The sequence below is a fragment of the Lactuca saligna genome, chromosome 7 (assembly GCF_052625555.1).
Source record: "Lactuca saligna cultivar CGN05327 chromosome 7, ASM5262555v1, whole genome shotgun sequence".
In the NCBI taxonomy this organism is placed as follows: domain Eukaryota; kingdom Viridiplantae; phylum Streptophyta; class Magnoliopsida; order Asterales; family Asteraceae; genus Lactuca; species Lactuca saligna.
This window is the reverse complement of record NC_136423.1, coordinates 44,360,148-44,365,515: the sequence shown is the minus strand read 5'-3', so window position 1 is coordinate 44,365,515 and position 5,368 is coordinate 44,360,148. Positions and strand designations below refer to the sequence as shown.

Genomic DNA, 5,368 nt, shown 5'->3' with positions numbered 1-5,368 from the left:
ATCGGTTTTTTAGAGCATTAGAAATTATTATATCTCCCTTATTACAGCTTGGCATTGATAGTATAACACACGGTTCATCCAAAATAAATCCAAAAATATTATTAATATAACGCGTTGTTTTTCCAAATTTCGTACATTTTATTAAACCTCAAAAAATATACAGGAATTGCACCTTTTCCTTCACCTTCCTTGGTGGCTACATGCAAAGTCGCCTTTCTCTCTCTCTCTCTCTCTCTCTCTCTCTCTCTCTCTCTCTCTCTCTCTCTCTCTCTCTCTCTCTCTCTCTCTCTCTCTCTCTCTCTCTCTCTCTCTCTCTCTCTCTCTCTCTCTCTCTCTCTCTCTCCCCATAAATATATATAGTATATACATGGACTCATACCAACAATCATGGGTGCATTTAGACTTCAACACTTGTAAACCCCTCTTCATTTCTCCCTCCTCACCTACACCTCACAATAATACCTTACTTTGAACACTCCGAACCTTCATTCTTACTGGGATCGGATCGGACTATCCATTTCAAGATTTCATGATCACCGCAGCGATAACTGAACTCCCTCGGAAAATGAGCAAACGAAACAGAGAATCTGATAACAAAAACAACAGTAAGCATCCGGTTTACCGAGGGGTTCGTATGCGGGCATGGGGCAAATGGGTATCTGAGATCCGAGAACCCAAAAAGAAGTCTCGGATCTGGCTTGGCACCTTTTCTGACCCAGAAATGGCGGCGCGTGCACACGACGTGGCTGCACTCTCTATAAAAGGCTCGTCGGCGATCCTTAACTTCCCGGAGCTTGCCGGAGTTTTACCACGACCGGACTCTTGTTCTCCCCGTGACGTCCAAGCGGCAGCCACCAAAGCCGCAGCCATGATCCATCTTAACCCAATCACCACCACCACCGCAACAACAACAACAACGACCCCGTCGACTTCAACATCCTCCACGTCATCTTCATCTTCGTACTCCGGTGTCTCCACGTTAACTTCTGCTTCTGAAGAGGTGTCGACAATGTCGCCACCGGCGGAGGAACTGGACGCAATAGTTGAGCTACCGAGTTTGAGTGAGAGTTATTGTTCGGGTGAGTCGAGGAACAATTATGTGTTCGTGGACTCGGGGTGGGACTACTACTCATTATCTACACCGTGGCTGGCGGAGTGCGATGGGGGATATTTCCCCGGGGAGCCGTCGTCTATATTACCTTCTACTTCTTCCGGCACATTTTTTTCCGACAACTATTCATGGCAAGATTACTAAAAAGAAATTCAAAATTGAATTTGCGTCAATTTTTCTTTTTCTTTTAATTATGAGATTAAAACAGACATGTGGCCCTTTTAAAATAATTGGGTAATTTTTGTTAGAATACTTACTCGAAGAGCTATGTATTTCAAGTTTCTTTCTTTTTTATAATTATTATAAACCAAGATTTTTGTTGAGAAACTATTAATAAAAAATTGATTGTCTCAATCGTATTTTAAATGAATTGATCTGAGATTTATCGGTTTAGTTATTTGTGAAAATTTACTAGTATTTTCATATTTTCACATAGATGGTTCTCTTGAGTTTTTTCCTAACATTTTTTTTTTTGAAAAAATTACTGATAAGGATAATTATTTTTATCGTTTTGTTCATATTTACTTAACTTTTTTATTTTTTTTACATATTTGACAATTTAAATTGTTGTATGTGTTCACATATTGGTATTGTCACCGGCAATAAGAGGTCACAATAATAGTATTTGAAAAAATTAACAAGTTAAATGGTTAAATATACATGATTTTTTTTTTGTCTAAATATGAAGAAAACGAAAAGTTAATTACCATTATAAGTCATTTTCTCCATTTTTAATAGCGATTCATATTTGTTTATATTATTTTTTTTAAAACGTTATTTTTAAAATATTCATAATTTCTTAAATATTAATTAAATATTAATCAGTTTTAAACTTTAGATTTTAATTAATAAATATGTTTTTATTTTGTGAAATATTTTATATAGTCTCTTAATTTTTTTTTGTTTTTAAGCATATGCAATATTTTTAAAAAAATAAATAGTATCTAACAATAAATTTAAATAAATTAAATATATAACAATAAGTATGGAGGGTTTTTTTTTTTTAAAATATATTACTTAGCAAATAAAAAAATCTATATAATGTAAATGTTTTAAAACTATTCCAACTTTTTAATACTTTTAATTTTTTAATACAACATTTTAAACTAACATTTAACGAAAATATTTTAAGATGCTATAAAAAAAATATTATACAGTCATATAAAATCTGTGAAACATTTAAAAAAATATTGTAAAAGAATGTTTAGAAATAAATATATGAAAATTATAAAAAAGTTGTATGAAAATAAAAAAAAAATAAAAAAAGTTAAATACTTGTAAAAAAATTTAGAACATTCATAAAATATATGGTTTAAAATCACATATATTAAAATTATATGAAAGTATAAAAAAGGTTTAAAAAAATTATAAGCAAAGTTTAAAACATTGTATTAGAAAACCTATAGGAAACAAATATCATAAAAATGTTGTAAGAAATTTAAAAAAATATTAAGAAATTTATATAAAAAAAATTGTTCACATTTAAACAACTTTCTTTTTTGGATAAATTTGACAATTTAACTTGTTAAATGTGTTTACATATTATGTAACACCCAAAGTTTGGAAATCCAAGAAAAGAAAGAAACCCCCAATTTTAAGGGGAGACTCGGCGAGTCTAAGGAGGGACTTGGCGAGTCCGAGCGGGATCCGGGTCGAGGAGTAAGCGACCGACTCGGCGACTCGGCCAAGGTGACTCGGCGAGTCTGGTCTAAACGAGGAAAACCCTAAAATCAGGACTTGGAGCCTATTTAAACGCCTCATTCTCTTCCCTAAGGTTCCTTTACTACCTCTTTCACCCAGGACATCAAGCCCTAGCCGTCACATGTATTGATTGAGCCATTTATTGACTTGGAAGGTGCATTGAAGCTTGAAGGAGGAAGAAAGAGCTTGGAGGAGCAAGAAAGGACTACAGATCTGGGATTGTGAGTTCATTCTGAGCATTTGGAGGTAATAAACTAGTTCTTGGACCGCTCTTTGCACCTAGATCTATGTGTTGTTGTTGGAGTTTTTAGCCATGATGTTATTCTTTCAAGTTAGAAGCCAGATCTGAAGTTGCTACTTCAGATCTAAGCATGTGATGGTCTTGAGAAGCACAAAGTATCAGCCCTTGAGTGGATCATGAAGCCTCTTTGCCTTAAACCCTAGTTCATGGTGTATTTTGCCTAGATCTCCTTCTCTACACGTAAAGTTTGCAACTTTACGTGAGGATTAGGCTTGGGAAGGGTAGATCTACAGTTTGGAGTCCATGCATGACTCAATAGCCCTCTGCATGTAGAGGGATTCGAATGGACTCGGCGAGTCCTTTGAGCGGACTCGGCGAGTAGTATGAAGCAGTGGAGCAACTCGGCGAATGGGATGAACAACTCGTCGAGTCAGATGAAGATTGCCTTATACTCGACGAGTATGTTCTTGGACTCGGCGAGTCAGGTTGCGAAACCCCAAACCCTTCGAGTCAAGGCCCAGATTAGTGAGTTGAGTGGGGACTCAGTGAGTTGGACAACGCAGAACTCGGAAATCAGTGAACTCTGCGAGTCAGTAGGCTGACTCGGCGAGTAGCGTCAACATGGAAGGTTGACTTTGGCAAGGACTTTGACTTTGATCGGAGTTGAGTTAGTTGACTTTTAGAGGACTGTCAAGCTAAGTGTTGCTTTGTTATTGGTAGCTCGGAGAGTTAGAGGGGCAGCGTTTCAGACAGTGGTTGGTTAGTAGTCTGAGGGTTACCAGCAGAATTCAGCAGTTCAGGTGAGTTTCCTTCCAGTAGGAACGGGTCTAAGGCCACAATGCCGGCCCGTTCAGTTAGCAGTCAGTTTCTAGACTTCGATCCGATGCAATAGTCATTATGTTTGATGCCTTCGTGGCTCAGACAGGATTTATGTGTTATGTGTTATGTGTTATGTGTTCCGGGCTACGGCCCAATGCAGTATGCAGTATATGTGTTCATGCTAGTTGATATGTTATGCTATGTTATGTTCAGTCAGTTTCCGGACTTCGGTCCGATGCAGGGGGCAAGGCCCCAGTTAGTCCGGACTTCGGTCCGATGCAGGGGAGAAGATCCCAGTCAGATTCCGGACTTTGGTCCGATGCAGGGGGCAAGGCCCTAGTTAGTCCGGACTTCGATCCGATGCAGAGGACAAGGTCCCAGTCAGTTTTCGGACTTCGGTCCGATGTAGGGGGCAAGGCCCCAGTTAGTCCGGACCTCGGTCCGATGCAGTGGGCAAGGCCTAGTATGTGCTTTATATGTTACTGTATGGTATATGGTAGTTTGGGGGAGCTTACTAAGCTTCGTGCTTACAGTTTCAGTTTTTGGTTTTAGGTACTCAGTTTTCAAAAGAGGAGCTCGGAGAGATTGCAGTGCACACACCATAGTCAGTTGGCTTGGGATGTTTTACTCTGATAATAAGTTTGTATTTCGAATTAATGGTATGACTTATGATACAATTTTATAAATATGGTTTTAGTAATGTTTTAAAAAGAAAATTTTAGTCGTGATATTTGGGACGTTACATATTACCATTCTCATATGTTATAGCAGGTGACAATGGTAATATGTGAACACATCTAACAAGTTAAATGGTCAAATGTATACACAAAAATAAAATTACCTAAATGTGAACAAGACGGAAATATAATTATCTTTGCAAGTTATTTTCCTCTTTTTTAGAAACAACAATTTATATAAAAACACACAAAGACTAGCAAGAAGCTAGCTTAAAAATAGGTCTAAGTCATTATAAGAAAGCAAGAGTTGGGTTTTGGAGCCACAACATCCAATCAAAAGACAATTTAGACATATTAGAACACCAAAGGAAATAATGAAAAGCAATGCTATAAAAAATCGGGCACTTCTTTTGTTGCTCGTAACCAAAAATGATCTTTTTTCGAAACATCCATAAGAACCACCAAGCAATAATGAATACTCATTCCAAAACATTTTTAAACGTTTTCATCAATCTAACATTATCAAACCAATCTACCTAGTTGCTGGTAGAATTAAAATCACGATCCTCCAAACCCCACCACTTCAAAATTTATCCAAAATTGCTTTAGCAACCAAGCAGGAAAAGAACACGAGATTCACTAATTCTACACCACTGTCACAAATCGGGTACATGATCGATTAGATATCCAACTCTTTCAAAGACAAATTCTATATAGTAGGTAAGTTGTCCGAAAACATTTTCCAACATAAAATATTTACTTTATGAAGAACCAAAGACACCTATCTAGTAGTATTACCAACCGTACCCAAAGTAACCC

General features: G+C 37.0%; 1 pseudogene; it reads left to right on the top strand.

The window, feature by feature from the left end:
* The first annotated feature begins 212 nt into the window (after positions 1–212).
* LOC145005824 (ethylene-responsive transcription factor ERF043 pseudogene) lies at positions 213–1,465 on the top strand (annotated as a pseudogene).
* Positions 1,466–5,368: the final 3,903 nt, after the last annotated feature.